General features: G+C 36.2%; 1 pseudogene; it reads right to left on the bottom strand.

Moving 5' to 3' along the window:
• Nucleotides 1–629: 629 nt before the first annotated feature.
• Nucleotides 630–16,212, bottom strand: LOC149212489 (rhamnogalacturonan I rhamnosyltransferase 1-like; annotated as a pseudogene).
• Between the last annotated feature and the right edge of the window lie 2,004 nt (nucleotides 16,213–18,216).

Here is an 18,216-nt window from a genome sequence, read left to right as displayed (position 1 = left end):
CCTATTTCAATTTTTTTTGTCTTTTTGCTTTTTTGATGGGGGGTGATGTAAGGATCATGTTTCCAGCATGTACCCCTCTCCCAATTGCATGAAACTTCGCTTCCAATGATTTTTGATATGGAGACTCAAAGGATTTCTAAGAGAGCCCTCAATCAATCGCCAAGGCATTGTCACACTTTAAAAAATAATTCCAACTCAGAGTGACTTTTTAAGTTAAAATTGAGGCCTTTTAGGGTTGATTAGAATTGGGATTCTAAGAGGTTCATTTAAGGATTTCACAACTAGGGATCTTTATTCTAAAATATTAACATAACAATAATTCTCAAATGTTGATGCATCATTAGGATAACAAGATTAATGCATCCAAAGCATTTCCACAACTTACATTGAAATGAAACTCAATCTAGAAAGTATCCAACAAAATTAAGAAAGAAAGAGGCAACATATAATAAATAATGTAAACAACTAAATCGAAAATTACTAATAATACATGTGACCCGATTCCCAAGGCTTCTTAATGCTACTTACAAAGGTCTGTTCTAAGAGAACTAAATTTGTCACCACTACAACTCGTACCACTAGGTAACCATTATATCCTCTCTGCCAGATATATGCAAAACAATATAAGATTACCTGTAATGCCCTTCCATAAATTTTTCCATGTTGTCATCATATGTAGGAATAAACACATCATTGGCCAAAGACACCATGTAATCTAGTGTAGCCATTTCAGATGAATGATTTTGGAATGGCTTTAAATCCATAGGACTAAGAAGAGTCTCCTTCCTCACTTACATATTTTTGTTGATCAGCATGAGTGCATGACATAAGAAAATCCAACTTCAAAGGAAAATGAGTTGAAGTGAGTGAATCAGTCAACTTACAATATTTGGATAAGTTGAATAGAGGGCAGGCATCCTTCTTTCTCCCCCATATATTTCTTCAGCATCAATATATATCTGAATATTTCTATCAAAATCAAAATATTTCAATACTAATGGAGTCTCCTTTGGTGTTACAGGACATAGTCCGTCCTTCCTCTTCATTTAAGAAATTATGACCTCCTTCCACCAAGGGTAGGCATGCTTGTGAAAGAAATACAACAAGATAATAGGATCAACATTGTTAACAATAAAGATTTTGACTTGACCAGGAAAATATTATGATTTCCAAACATGTAATATACCTCAGTCTGGTGAGTTCCTCAACTTATTCATCGGTATAGCGAAGAGTGCAACCAGAAAAAACCAATATATCCATTTCATAACAAAGATGAAGAGCCACAAAAGGACCATGCTGTTGCAATATTTAAAAAAAATTACCCAATTCATCAATTTTTGAAGTGAAAAGTAGAGTGTTGTAATTCACATGACAACATAGCTTTTAAACCTCAAGTGGCAGGCTATCATTTGCTAGATGTGCATATGCCTTATTCAAATGCAAAACTTTGTGCTTTCTTATAAGGGGAAGGATTTGTATCATGGTAGGAAACTTTTTTAGTATCCTTCTGTGCAAAGCCCAAAGTATTAAATGATAGTCTTCGATACTCAACCTAATGCAGGTAATAGGACATGTTTGACCAGCTCACATGAGGCATGGTGAAGACTACCCCATCTTCTGCCTTTGCCTTCAGCTTTGAAGGAAGCTTCTTTACTATCTGAAACTTGCCTCTAAGAGATGTGATAAACTGATCCACATAAAAAATGTCTTCAAATTCATTGTTCACATAAAATTAAAGATTAATTTTTGCAAAAGGAAGCATGAAGGATAAACCACCCGCACAAGTAACCAATGCCATGAAATACCCAATGTTGAAATGAATCAATAAAACATACTGAAGATCTATTAACAGATAGGAGGAATATTGAAGTTAAACACCTGGGATCTGCCCAAAGTGAAGCCTTGTCTAGCTTTGGGACAACCACAGTCACATTGAGATAATTGTAACCATGTCACATATCTAACATGAGAAAAATATTGACCAAAATGAAGCCTTGTCTAGCTTTGGGACAACCACAGTCACATTGAGATAATTGTAACCATGTCACATATCTAACATGAGAAAAATATTGACCTTGATCAAATGATAATATATCACAAAATAGTCACAAAAGAAAATTCAGCAAACACAATGACAACATGAAGTAAATAATTACAGAGTTTGGAGAACCATAATCAAGGCCCTAGCTAAAGGACAATCATGCATAATTCTAAAAGGTGGAGATAAACCAACTTGCATATTGCAGCTCACATCTTCCATTCTGCGCTCTAAATTTTGAAAAACTCTGCTCCAAGAAGACATTGATAGCCCTTCTTCTAGGTCAGGTGGCTTCTCTGCTGATAACATCCACTGGATTCTCCTCAAATGAGCTTACCCACAGAGGAATTGTTGTACCAACCTCACAGTCCTTCTTGAATTATCTTCTTCTGTCAATTGTGTTTGGAAGTCAATTAATATATCGTAGGAGATGGCTTCGGGCTCGGTGGTACTACTATGTTTTGTTGGCTTTCGTGGATGTTGAAGCTAACTATGTCGTGGTGAGGGAATATGACTATACATCAATAACAAGTGTCATGTTGCTGGACTGCTGGACAATTCCTTGTGTCTTGTTCCTTACATGGATATTCTTGAAGACAAGATACAAAATCAGACAGTTTATTGGTGTAGGAGTATGTGTTGTTGGGCTTGTTCTCATTGTATTTTTAGATGTGCATGCCTCTGATAGACAAAAGGGGAGCAAACCTATTATGATCCAGGCCTCCATTGCAAGAGACCATTAGGTATCCATTTCTTTTATATAGTCCTGCCAACAATTTACATACTCAATAATTTCAGTATAATATTCAAGATTTTCTCAAATAGATACCAAAAGGAGGGAAAAACTAAAATTAACTAAGAGAAGAGAATGCTTTGCTTTCCACATTGATGGCTAGAGAAATTTGTCCTTACAAGAAATAATGGAGTAATTACTCTGAAGATATTCGATTTCATTTCAATTTAAAGGTACAAACCATATGATGCCTAAAAAAATTCAAGTTTACTCATAGTCTAGGTCAGCAACCATTACATAATCTGGAAAACCATCAAATTGAAATTAGCTTATCTAAATGCTCGAGATTTCTTTGTGCTAGAAAGAAATAGAGAAGTTAGCCATTACTCCAAGTAGCATTGTTCACTTAGTATGGCATAAACACTGATTTCTTTTCAGTTTCAAAAAGCTCAGTTACATAACCTAAGCACCATTCAAGTAATTTGTTCATAATTTACTAATTGTGGTTTACTTATGGGGAGGATGGTGTTCTAATCAGTTTCATTGTTTTTAGAGCTCATTGCTATCATTGGAAGACTATAAGTTCATGTTAAAAGTTTAACTTTCCAAGGAAGTATCTCTAAACCTGCTCATCTAGAAGTATCTAATAGTTAGGAATTCCATAAACATAATGGAGTTTCTATTTGTCTATTGTGATATCATACCTCCTACAAGTGCACTTAACAGTGAAATCCTACAAATATAATCTATGTTACTCTTGGTGCCATTAAAGCAATGCAAGATTATGAATCTTGATAATCGACAATAGTAAAGTGGATGACATCAATCCGAAACTAAACAAGCTAGAAAAAACAAGAATGGATTTTCACTTCTCATCTATAGAGGGATTTTCACTTCTCATATGTAGAGGGATTTTCAAATTTCAAACTTAATTAGGTATGTGGAGGACAAGAAAGCACCTATATGAAGGGAAAGAAAACTTCCATTAGTTATAACTTCCTTTGAGGTACAAGCTCAACAAAACTAAAATACCTCACAAGCATTAGATCTCCTTGAAGGTAGTGATTCAATTGCACCTTCTAGTACAACTAACTTGTTGCAACTTCACTCTAGTCACTAGCCATGCCTTTGCTTCTCATTCCTTGCTCTTAAGATAAGGACTCATGGCATGAAGGCAATAGCTGGAAGAAATTCTGGTAAGGTTAAATTCCTAATAAGAACTAAACTAAGATTACAGATAGACACCAAGAGGGTGTTGGTACACTCAGGTAAGTTATAAATTTACCTTCTAACTCAAGTAACCATGATTCAATTGCTTAAGTTGTTCCCCTATGGGTAGAATTGTTCCAGTAAACTTCCAAGCTAGCCATCCTTACGGGCCTGGTTCCAAATATCCCTAAACCAAACATCACTATTGGGTTTCTACTGGTAGGATTGGACACCCACGAAGCAATGCAACTTTATATAGTGCGTCCTTTGACATATAAATGGTGGAGATAGACTTGCTTTCTTATTCAGTGCTACATGCATCTCACTCTACCTTTAGTCATGACACACCACTTTTCTCTAGAGAACCAGATAGAATGGCAGCTAGTATTATTTAGCTACAATGTTATTGTACTATATTTTTGTTATCCATTAGAATGTATCTAGAATTAGTTTGTAGATGGACATATCAAATCTATTTTCTCATAGAATATCTCTACAAGCTCCCCACATAGAATATTCAAACAATAATGCACAAAGAAATAAAATAATTTCCAGTCATGATTTTTTTTCCTTCATAAAGATCAAGGCACATATGCCCTGTGATAATTGTTGTCTGCATAGGATCATGTTCTCAATGTTTGCGTGGAAGGAGGAGGCCACTCTAGTTTTGTGGCTCTAAGTTGCACATAGGCTGAGTTAGAGTGGAAGTCGTTTGGTCATTAGGTTAGAGAAATCTCGCCTTATAATGTGTGTGGAGACGACATATGATCACTTTGTGTGGAGAGAATTTTTATGTGAGGTCAGGCTTGGTGTGGCACTGCCACTGTTAAGGTTGTCAGTCATGGCATTTGAGAGGTCACATTATAGTCACAATGGAGGATGCCCACAGTAAGGGTCACATTTTCATAATGGTCATCAAGAATTTCCAATCACAAGGAGCCACTCATGATTAAAACAAAGCCCAAGTGTTCTTACTACTTCTCCAATTCATCAAGTGAGAAATCAACCAAAGAGTATGGTGCCTGAGTTCGCTTAAATATTGCATCTTTCACATGGAATTTTTTTTAGGCTATACATTGCAATTCAGTTTTCTATGTTTATAATTACAAGTGAACCCAAGAGGATGCAAAAAAATATTCTTGGAAAGCCTAAAGCCACACTGTTTCCTAGAAGTTCCTTGCCCAAAAGAGACAATAAAACCTCTAAAATCAGAACCCATTTATACATGAGGTTTTTTCCAAATAATTTAAATTTTATATATAGTGATACACATAATAATACCACAGATGTTGAACTTGCATATTCTTTGTAAATGAAGAGGTAGTGTATTTGATATTGTATTTTATTCTAGGAGATAGGAAAGATGGTAGTTTCTAGGGCCAAACACATAACAAAGGATAAGGAATCATGATTGACAAACAGTGAAAATGTCAATCACAGAAACAAATGGTAGGTGAAGCAACACCTAGATTCATATTTGAAAAAAGTAGCAAAGCTTTAAAAGAACACAGGTCATGTTCTTTAGGGCATACAGAGTGTGGGGTCCAATCAGGGGATTGAACAGATTAATATGAGTAGTCAATATATAGAATATCTCTAGAAATGTTTTTCAATGGCAGAAGAAGAAAGATGCTAAAGTTTCAAATTTTGGATTAACGATGGAATGTTGGAAATAATACTGAGAGGAGGGGTGAATCAATATTATCAGATCAATAATTTTATTTCATAAACAAATTTATATATTCTACTTCAATGAAGTGAACTAGCGTGTACACGCAACTATGATTAAAGAAACCAACGTATATCCAAAGAACTTGTGATTTAGATAATTTATCATGTGTTGATCTTAAACCAGTACATCAGTAACTTATTAAATAGTGCAGTAAAAGCAGAATAAAGCATCACACATAAGCAACACACATGAATTCCAATATTTAAGGTGGAAACCCAATGTGGGTGAAAAGCACCTGTTGTTGTCATCTCTATCTCCTTTTAATAATAAGAAAATTTGTTTACGATCTTGTACTAGTGTAGACTCATACCAGTACACAGCTTCCCACCTGTAGAAGGCTACAACCTTCTCTCATTTTCCAGCTTCTACTAGAAGGGAGCTGCAACCCCTTAGCTCTTTTACTAACCAATATGTTTACTAGTATGTAGGCGCCGACCTATAGAAGGCTACGACCTTCTTTCTTCCTCCAGGGACCACGTTTCATGAATTTCCAGACTGGATACTCCTGGATCACAACACCACCATCTAAAGACCACTTTTCATCCAATTTTCATATTGGACCCATAAAAAACTTTTAAACTTAAACTCCATCAACCAACATTTAGTTAATCTGAACAATCAGATCACTGACACCAGAACACTGTGCTGAACCCAGAAACTTGCATCATCATTCAGAACCAGCTGTAACCTCAAAAACCATGCATCAGAGTGTATACATTACTTGGATGAACCAAAACTATGTGTATATGCTACTTCTATTAATCAAACCTATGTATACCTTTAAAACTACTACAAACATAAACTTTTGAATCAAGTCTATACCAACCAGCAATGTATTGAATATCTATTGTCAACTTACAAAGCTTTACACAGGTAGTGACAAAGATCACTTCTTCTCACTTATACAATCAATCAATCAAATACCAGCCTCCTTATGCATTTAGTTTTACATTCAGATCTAAGAAGACTTCATTGAAAGACAACAGTAAAACAACAGAATTTGATCAAATAGATCAATCAGATCTGAAAAAGAAGCTTTTATTTTGTATACACTATTTTGAAGAGTATAACCTATGTGTTCGTGCACATTTTAAGAGACGAACCAGTGTACATATCTGCAAATATCAACTCATAACATTGTTGCACTTCTAAACTTCAGACAAACTCAAATCATGACATTTAAAGAATAAAACATGAGTACACAGTCAGATCTAGCCCAACCAATATCAGATCATCCAATAATAAGTCACTTCAGGTCTCATGATCCTGATCCAACATTGAATTCAAGGTGCACAAATTATTTTAGATCAAATCACAAACATAGCCCCTACAACATAAAATATACTTCAAATAGAAGTATTCCTTAGAAATCCATGCACTTGCACTCCTGGCCTTATGATCTTCTCCTCCTTATATAGCTTTAGGCCCTTTGTCAATACCTTGGAACAAAACCACTTAGGACCAATACCTTGGACCAAAAACCTAGGGTCAATACCAGGGACCAAATACCTTGGACCAATACCTTGGACAAAAACCTAGATTTTCCATCCCATATGCTCTTTTCCTTTTGTGAAAGTGCGTGTATAGGTATACGCTCTTTTTGTTCTGTGTTCCCACATGTATACACTACTTTGACAAAGTGAACTAGTGTATACCTCTCTTTCTTCAACCTCTGGAGTCTGATCTGTAATCCTTTGTTGTTAACTTGTTGCACTGCAAACTGTCATTTGTGTGAGTTTCCATCAAGTACAACACCTGTATCATAATTCCAACATGGAAATCATGACAGACAAGTAGTGCATCCATAATGGATTATTTTAGTGGGGAGGACATACATAGTAATCTAATATAAAGTAGCAAATGTGAATATCGAAGAATAGCCAATCTCCGTCGGGGGTTGAGGCCTTTATTTATCTGATTCACATATTGCCTGCAGATAGAAATGGGATTATTAAGGCCACGATTGCGGTTCGTTGTGTGGCCTTGATGAAAATGTGGAGTGCATCAATACATACATACCCTCACACCTTGTGTTTTCTGCAACATGTTCCTTGGGAGGGGGTTTGACATGCAAGTAATTGACTGAACATTGGGTTTAGGGAGTGGGTTCTTACAAATATTAAGGGATTCCTCCCTCATTTGTACATGGTTGTACCTATTGGTTCAACATTTTTTCCTAGGTTAGCCAATACTTTTCTACACAACACAGGGAATTTGTATTAAAGAGGGAAATGAGCTTAATCCCAATTTCCTCTCTGTATCTTCACCCCATTATTTTTGTGGTGCAATAGAGCTGAAATAGGATCCACAAGTGTGATAGCCTACAAGGTTGTTGCATTTAGTGGCAGTCTTTACATAGATCTTTTTTCTACAGTTCATAGGTATTGTGTCCTATGTTGGCCTCCCACAACAATCACACTGTTTCTAGTCATTAGCGGAGTCTCAAATAAAATGACAATGTACATGGGTGTTAAAATTGCATTCAGGATCTTCACTTCTCTATTTGAAAATGCCTTTATATGTAAAATAATTAGATAGACTGAACTGGACAACTGTCACATGTCATGCACAAAACACATAAATAATCAAGAGCTTATTTTAAATTATAGGTAGTATTCTTCATTACCACATACACCAATGTGCATGTTCATATAGTTGAGCACTCAAACTCTCATTTTGATACCATTGTTAAAACACAATGCATATATAAGGTAGATAATTAGTACCTAAGAGATGGTTTTAACTTCTTGAACAATGCTCAAATGAGGGGAGAGTCTCCCCTATATATGGAAATTAATACAAGAAATCGGTCACTAATTTTATGGCCTATGCATAAACTGTGGGAGTGAGATCACCAAGACCTACTCCACGAGGTAGTTGTTTAGGCTACAAAGAAACACTAAAATATTCTAGTATTGATGGTAGTCATCATAACAACACAATTGTTGGGAAACCAACAGACATGCTTGCCATATCTACTTAATAATAAATGAACTGGATATCTTAAAATATTTGAGCTCACTATGCAATTCTCATATTTCTCTGGTATATCTTCTACATGTGTGATTACATATGAAATTCTATACAAGTATCTCTTAGGTCACATTTCTGCCTATGGCCCTGATAACCTATTTTTCCACTGACTTTATCCCTTGAATACAAATATATATCCATCCAATCCTTCCATCCTTTCTAGACAACAAGTAGAGCTTCAATAAAAACAACAATAGGTTAATTTTCCTACCTTTCTACTTCTCCCAGAGAAGGGTCAAAGAAACATCTTCCATTGCTGGCATCCCGCACTACGAATTAGACAGGAAGAGTAAAAACATGATTTGCAGGCTTGTAGCTAAGTTTCTAAACATGATAGTGATTCAGCTTTAAAACAGAACATATTGGGCTACCCAACGTTGAAGCTTTCTTTCCAACAGGTATTTCCATATGCCATGATTGGATGATTTTCCATTAGATGTTAAGCCACACTGGAAAGCCTTCTTGCTCTTTGATGAATGCCCATATTTTCCTTCCCCACAATAGCTCTAGAAACTTTTGCAAAAATGTCAAGTCAACACATAACTCTACATCTTTAACAGAATCATAAGATAGGTTGTCTTTAACAAATTTACAAGATAGGTTGGGAGTGATAACTGAGCCATCAACAAAATGGGAATTTCTCCTAATTGAGAAGTGAGTTCCTCAATTTTTTTTTTTGAGTTCAAAAATTGCAAAAAGATATCCTAGAGCATTGAATACAACAACATATAAATAAGAGGCCAAAGGAAACCCTATCTAGTGGACTGGTGAAGTAGAGCCACTACTAATAGTTGTCCATTAACACAAAGTAGTAGAGGCATTTGAAGAATGTGTTATGACTGCTTCAACCATTATATCATATCAAGAATGGAACCCCACTAAAATTTGTTTTATGCGCTATCAAAAAAGGACCTTTTACCTATTCTTGTTTACCCAATTGCTCCTAGAATCAGTCTTCAAGCTATCTATTGGTAGGCCAACTATTCCATGCTATCTATTGGTAGGCCAACTATTCCATGCTTCGGGTATGCATATATACGAAGCGAGCCTATTCTTTCTTCTTTTCTGGCCAATAATTCTATGCTTAAGGTTCTTTGTAAATGTTGGGATCGATGTCAGTGTACGATGGGATTTGTTGGCTAACATTTACAACAGGTAAGATATTTACTAATATCCAAGTGCCTGGTTGGTTGATGTAATACTCTCTTGGGAGATAACAAGATCACCATGGATGAAATGGCCTTTGACAAAACCTATTTGCTTAATGGTTGAATAATTCAGTGAGTTGTATGCTTAATGCAAGTAGCCACATTAAGCAAAGTGATAAGATTGTTGACATCGAAACTAAAAGACATACAAAATTATTTATAGACTCAAAGATCCCTCCAAGAAGTTCAAAATTCAAACAAAGCCTTTAAATGTCTTGGTTACAATTTCCACAAGAGAGTCTATGAGTTGTCGATGATTCGAATGGCTTGAATTGTCACAATGTGGGAAGCTTGTGGGGTTCAAACTCTCATTCAATAGTCTTGTCAGAAAAATTCCCAATCAAATATGAATTCCAACTTCTATGGCTCACATGAATGTTAAAAAGAATTTTCTTATGGGATTTTGCCTCACAAATTGGGTGATTATGAAAACCTGCAGTTGCTGGATGTGGGCAGTGATTTGTTCTTTGGGTCTCTACCTTCTAGGTTTCTTAGTTTGAGAAATCTCGAATACTTGGCCGTAGGGTAGATAAGATAAGATAATTATATTTATGTCCAGCTATTGACCACAAAGTAGGTCAAAGGGACTATTGAGTACAATGATGTCCATACAATGTGGGAGAACCAAACGGTCTCCTATACAAAATATAATGTATGAAACATGGGCTTTATCTTCGAATCCTCGTTTTAGGCCCCTGTTTGTGCCTTCCCAACCCCACCAATAGTTGGGATTCCCTCCATGCCCCAATACATAATCTGGCTGGAAAGCTTGATTAATGGATGGTAGTACCCCTGATACGACTATCTTTATTAGGGGTGAGGCCCGTTTCCATAGCCTAGTTTCCTGACATTTCCAACCCACCCAGATAGATCTCCTTTGGTTGAGCACCTCTTTGTGCTTGTCTAGAAGTATTTTGAAGTTGCTCAGAGAGATGGAGGGCTTGGGTATGGGCCATCGCCCAGTAGTGTGGACAACCTTGTGCACATTCCCGCGGTAGAACCAAATCACCATGATTGGAGGCATGGAGAATCCAATCTCATGAATTCAACCAAAAGAATCAGATCATACGTGTGATCAAGGGTTAAATTTGATGGGTCCCCTTACCCATCATGGAATTTTTTTATGATAGTTTTATTTTTAAACTGCCCTTCACAGAACTTTTAATATTTACTTTTACCCTGCATAATATTTTTCATATAAAAACATAATCAATGAAAATTCATCATTTTCTATTCATTATCAATGAGATAAATTTTTTTATGAAAAGGATAAGGATTGTCAATTTGTTAGTCAGCCAGTGCCTTTAAAAATGAAGGAGTCTAAAATAACAAAATCACAAAAACTATGCTAATTCCTTTCTTCATAAACATATTTTGAGATAAAAGAATTAAACCCTTGCAAATCAAAAACATATTTAGGGGAAATAGAATTAAGCACTTGAAAACACTGAAGTATCAAACATAACTTTATGAGAGTTGAACTTACAGTTGGAAAAGTATTGCTCATATACTCTGAAACTAGATTCATTGAAATAGGCCGTCGTGTCCCAAATCTGGTGAATCAGACACGATTCATGCCAATTCATGTCCGGAAATCAACACATGATGTGTCCGATTGGGACACGATCAAATATGGATTGTGTCCCAATCGGACACATCGTGTCCCGATTTCCAGATACAAATCCGGCAAAAGTGACCCGCGTGGCCATACAAAGCCGAAATTATTCTTCTTTTTTATCATTTTCACTTCTCTCTTTTGCAGTAAATTTGTTGTGGGTTTGTTGTGAGGGTTTTGAAGCAAGGAGAAAAGGGTGTGGGAGAATTTTCAAGGAGATTCAAGAAACAAGTAAGTGCATTTCCTCTCTATTTTTTTTTCATTTGTATTACAGAAGTTTTCATATGCATTTCTTTTACAAATTTGTGCATTTTTGGTTTATTTTTTCACAATATTCATGGCTCAATCAAGGGCAGCAAGGAAGGGGCAAAGGAATGGGAATAATTTCCCCATTGGAGATTCCCCTCCTCCCCCAATTTCATCAGAGTTTGTTGCAAGTATTACCTCTATTGCAAGTAATGTTGAGGGAAGGCTTCCTCAATGTAACATTGAGAAATATCCCTTGTCGAAATATGTCACAAGAGATCAAGGGTCAAGCAACAAGGTGAAGGGAGGAGGCAATGTGAATTTGAGATGAAACTTTTGCCACAGTACTTTCACAAGCACATATTACCATGTGAAAGGCCAATTGTTGGCTTTACCAGGTTTTGGAATTGGAGCTTGTACAAAAGTTCCTTTACTAAAGAGGAAAGAAATGGAAAGAGAGTTCAATGTTTGTATGGAAAATGTGGCTGCAAAATAAAAAATAAAAACCAAGAATGATGACACCCTTCCATTTTTTAGGAAAGGTAGCAATAAATTCCCATTTGAGAGTTCTAGTGCGGGAGAAGCAACAAAACTAAAGGCAATTTCACTTGGTCCAATGGACAAGATTTCTCAAAAGGAGAAACAGGAAGAGCTTGATCTCACCATTGCCTTTTTCTATAGAAACTTCATATCCTTTAATGTTGCATGCTCACCTCTATTTATTGAGATGTGTCGAGCTCTAACTCAAGGGGCTCCATCAGGGTATGTGATTCCTAGTTCAGAGAATCTTAGAACCACATTTTTTACGAAGGAAAAAAAAAGAGGTGAAAAAAATGCTTGAGCCTATTAAAGAATCATGACCAACATCTGGGGTTAGCATTGTTTCTAATGGATGGATATATCCAACACGGCACCCACTCATCAACTTCTTGGTGTCTTCCTTGAATGGTCCAGTTTTCTCGAAAGCAGTGGATACACTTGGAGAATACAAGGATGCACAACATATGGGTGAGTTGTTTATTAAAGTTATTGAAGATGTAGGTGTTGATTGTTGTGTGCAAATCATTACAGATAATGCACCTATTTTCAAGGATGCAGACATGATTGTGGAAGCTAAATATCCACAAGTATTTTGGACACCTTGCACTGTCGATTCATTGAACTTAGCATTGAAATCCATTGCTTTTGATATGCTTTGGATTGGTAACATTATTGGGGATGCACGACATATCCGTAAATTTGTACAAAATCATACAAATTCCCTCACTATCTACAAGGAGTACATAAATACAACATTATTGAAGATTGTGGATACACAGTTTGCATCTTCATTCATCATGTTGAAGAAGTTGATGGAGGTCAAGAGGCCATGGTAATTTTAGAGTTTTGGTCTTTTTGGAGAAAGACAGATCAAGTAGCCTCTAAAAGAGTGAAAGACACAGTGCTAGATGATACTTGGTGGGAGAGGGTATATCTACTTATTCAAATCATGGACCCTATCATTTCTTTGGGTTCAATTTGCAGATACAGACCAACCCATCCTATGAGAGGTTTATGAGGGATAGGATTCCATGATTGAGTCTGTGAGTAGCCTTATTTTACAAAGTGAGTGCCTCGAGTATGAGACATCACCAAAGGGCTTCTGTGGTATTATACAAGATATTCTTGTCAGCATATGGAACAAGAATTTCACACCTTTACATTGTTTGTCTCACTCATTGAACCCAAAATACTACAACCATGAGTGGCTGAATGGTGGACCTTCTTGCAAATCCCCTCCTCACATGGATGGTGAAATCTCATAGGGGAGGAAAGATGCATTCAGGCGAGTTTTCCAAGATAGATCATTGCTTGATGAGGTGGAGGATGCATTTGCAGAGTTTTCCACTAGCACTAGTTGATTTGCAAGATATGGTCTGATTAGAGATAGGGGGGATAAGAAAACCTATTCTTGGTGGGGAAATCATGCGGTAACAAGCCCTCCTCTATAACAATTAGCCATGAGGAACCTTTCTTAGGTGACTTTATCCTCTTTTTGCGAGAGGAATTGGAGCACATATTGGAATTCGTATAGTGTTAAGAAGAGCAAGCTTGAGAAGTCCAGGGCAGAGACAATGGTGTATGTGCACACCAACCTTCATCTTATTTACAGGCAGAGGGAAGAGTGGTTGAAGGGAAAGACAAATATGTGGGATGTATTTCCTGATGATATGGGTCTGGACAATAGTGTTGAGTTGGCACTGGCCAACATGGATCTCAATGATCTAGTGCTAGAGCCTGTTAGATTTGATGATGGTGATACTATAGAGGGACCATACTCCACATCAGCAGATGCAAAGGCAACTTTGGATACAGGGGAGGAGGATGCAACAAAGGAGAGCAATGGTGACCATGATGATGAGGGCAATGATGTTGATTTTGATGATGACTATGAGGATTGATGACTCATGAGTCATGAGCTACCTACTGCCTTGAGGCTTGTATACCTGTAGTTTTTTATATTTTATATTTCTATTTGACATTGGCATTGCACTACCTATGTAACACATTTTGATTTTAATGACTTAATAAGGAAACTACAGGTGTCAGTGTATTTATCTTACTATCTTATCTTTCTCCTATTGGATCATTGATGAATTGAATATGTATTATCATTTATCATTTATGAATTTATAATTTATCATTTATCACTTATCATTTATGTGGCATGTCACAAATTACAATTGTATTTGAATTTTGTATGTACTATGCATGCTATAATGTTACTAACTTAATTTGTAAATAGTAAAACTTACATGTAGATGAAGATCTATGTTTGAAATCAATGAATTTGTATCATGAATGAGAATTTATGTAAGAAATATCTAATTTTTAATATATATATATATATATATATATATATATATATATATATATATATATATATATATATATATATATATATATATATATATATATATATATATATATATATATATATATATATATATATATATATATATATATATATAGATAGATAACGTATCTGAAAGTGTCATGTTTCGGGGGTCCAATGTATCTGAATCCGACACTCAAATCCTTGTATCTGTTGAATCCCAAATCCACATGTTAGGTTACTTAGCTCATATATGAGATGAGCATATAGGTCTTGCCTACACCTCTATTCTCTACAGTCACACATTGTATGAAAATTTGTTGTATTGATAGTCTAGGTACTAAGACTTGACTTGAAAGATTTAAAGATATAAATCCCATAAAAACAAAACAGAAAATTTAAAAATAAATATAAATATACAATGGCGAAGATATGGGCCCACATCTCTGGATGTGCCTCTTGCAAAAATCTCTACCATTTACACGTTTTTAGAAGCCATTTCTTCTAAAACTATTTCTTATGTTGTGTTTATTTCTTCTTCCTCCTCTCATCCTACTTCTAGCTCTAATGACATCCAATGAGCTTCTAATGTCTACATCTTATGTTTGACATGAGTTTTTCTTTGTATCTATATTATTTTGGAGTATTAAGGATTAGCTTTTGGTTGTTTTTTCTTTTTTGTAGATTAGGATTAGGAGTTTCTTTTGCACTCCCATTATGTACTTGCAGTAAATCTACTTTTGAATCCCAATAAATAACTCTTGTGGTCATTAGATGGACATTATACATAATATTCTCTTATCTTATATACAACTGCATTGAATTAATCTTAGTCTCTATCACTTTAACAAATACTTTAGCACTTATATTCCTCCATGTACTTATAATTCTTTATACTTTTGTTCTAGGAGATGTCTTTCACACTACCACATTGTCCTTTTGTTTGTTTGATGTAGTATTTAGTCCCATTAAGCTACACTTGTGATCGTTTATTGAAAATAAATAAAACCACCTTATCTAATCTTATAGTCTTATATAGTTTCAAATTGTGTGTTAATGAGGCTAATACATTCAATTTAGTTTCTGGCAATTAAATGTTAAAATAAAGAGTATACCTAAAATTTTGTCTACTATTAAAGAGGAATTAAGGTCTACTCACTGTAATAGTAGGTGTTGATTGGATTGTGTTGGGATAACACCTACTAGTGCCTAAAAATAAATAAATTTTAACTTCGAAAAAATTCACCGTTGAAGAAGTTGCAACTGAAAAGTAAAAAATAAGCGTGATGATGGTCAAGTTAAAACATACTACATGAAGTTCGGGCTGCAATTTTGATTCCTTCACTCTTTGTAGAATCCTTGCCATCACTTATTGGTGGCTCCGCATTAATTTCTACAAACACCGCTTCACGACTGGTGGTCGTCCTCAATGTAGACTGAGACTGCACTTGTATATAGTCATTCCCCCTGTGCATGTCTTCTCCCATGGGCATGCTCTCTTGCCCCTTCCTTGCCCTTCCCATCATCTATTTCAATCATTTCTTGCATTGTCCTACTTTTATCCAAATTAAGAAAGTCATAAGCATCCATTGGCTCTGCCTTTATGCATTTTTCTTGCTGAGTCTGTTGCGAAGTTTGCTTCGTTTGTCTTGGTCTGCTGGGCTCGAGTGGGGTCTGGAACCCAACTGATTGAATTCCATGTTGTTTAATGGATTTCTAGTGGAGTTCCTGTTGATGCAGACCCTGTTGTTGGAGGGCCTATTGGTGGGCACTTCCAGGAGAGGGAACTAGGCTCTGAAAATCATTCACAAGCAACACTACCCTATCTGCATCCCTGTGACTGCTATAGTTGTTGCTATTATTATTGTTACTATGGGTCTTTGCCATATGTTGTGCTACGCCATGAGAAGGTGACTTACTTGAATTTTGATACATTGGATGATTCTTGGAAGAAAATTTCCTGATAGATAAACTAGTAACCAAATATATTTGAAGAATATTGTCAAATGCATTATGCAATTGGAGTTTGAACTACAAGCTAAGACAGGCTGAACTGATTATTTGTTGATGACAAGGCATGTGACTTTGGTATACCATCCACTACTAATGACTTGCCAACTACAAAGAATATAGCAACATAAAAATGTGTAGCTTCTACCAATCCTATAATTTAACTCAGCTTTACAGTGAAAAGAAAATACTAGTATGAATTTCACAATCATCAACTATTTCCCCTTATAATTAAACAACTTACCTAGTGGTAGCCTTAGCCCTGCTTTAGCAACAACATGAGCAATCGAAGCAGGGTGCCCAGTTATAAGCAGCTGGTATGGAACAGTAACTGTGTTAGTTTATCTGTTGTGTATCTCAGAGGTTCTTCTCCAGCAGAGCATACCAATCATGGAAGATCTGCACAACAGGGCCATAACAGTAGATACAGTATGCCTGGGTCCTCGTGCAGATGAGAGGGGCATCATTTTGGAGACAGTAGTGATGGCTGAGTAGAGGGTGCAACAATAAGGGTGGCATAGTCCAGTAGCATATGGAAGATCCAGTTGCCTTGATGTCTACAGTGTACACAACAGTCCTATGTAGCTTAAGCTTCTGTACAAAAGGCACATACAATAGATCAATACAACCTTGAGAGGGTGCATTAATGAGGCACTGCTTGGTGATATAGGTCTGTGTATGAGGCACATGCATGCTACTGCATGCACCAACCTTAGCATATTGTTCTAAATTCTGATTCGTTGTTTCAGGCTTAGAATAATTTATATTTAGGCATTGTCTTCTTTATTTCCAACATCATTTTCTTATCTTCAGTTAAAAGTGATTCTAAGGTGCAGGTTCCTAGCAGGGGTATATGCATGTGTCTCTATACTTTATTCCTTGGGGGCACTCTGAAGTAAGTCGAACAATCCTTGGAAGCAAAAGAATCCTTCAAGGCACTCATTCCAGAAGATTTCGCCCTCTGTTGTTGTTGTGAGGACGAGGATCAAACAGGAGGATCCTCATTCTATGCAATACTGCTATTTTTGGATTCTAATTGTGAGACTCCAAAAACACTAAGGATTGGCTTGTCTTTCGCCATGGCTCATAACCACATCAAATTCATCCACCCCACCTCACACCCACATCTAAAGAATAGCAAGGCCAATTGTCCATAGCTCAAACCCACATCAAATCATCAAAAAATGTTGACCCAAATCACAGAGGGTCCACTTTTGCAATCAAACATGGCTTGAAACTGCAGCAACACACTAGAAATTTGTCATACTTGCAAACCTGGAGGGGACCAAGACAGACATAGCCAGTGATAGTGAAAGGCTCCAATGATGTTGATGTGGCATTTAAACAATAGGTAGTTGAAGATATGCCAGAAAATTTATAGAAATCAATGCACAAATAAGAAGAAGGAACTCCAAAGGAAACCACTCTGACTCTTGAGTTTTCCATAGGTCAATGGCAGAAGTGGGATTCTGAGAATGAAAAAAAGGTTCTATACCAAAGATGAGGGATGTATTGAT

Source organism: Pinus tabuliformis, chromosome 1_1 (genome assembly GCF_031772625.1).
Source record: "Pinus tabuliformis cultivar Carrire ecotype Pingquan chromosome 1_1, CPIR1, whole genome shotgun sequence".
Taxonomy (NCBI): domain Eukaryota; kingdom Viridiplantae; phylum Streptophyta; class Pinopsida; order Pinales; family Pinaceae; genus Pinus; species Pinus tabuliformis.
Note: the sequence above shows the minus strand (reverse complement) of the source record. Positions and strands in the feature narration are given on the sequence as shown.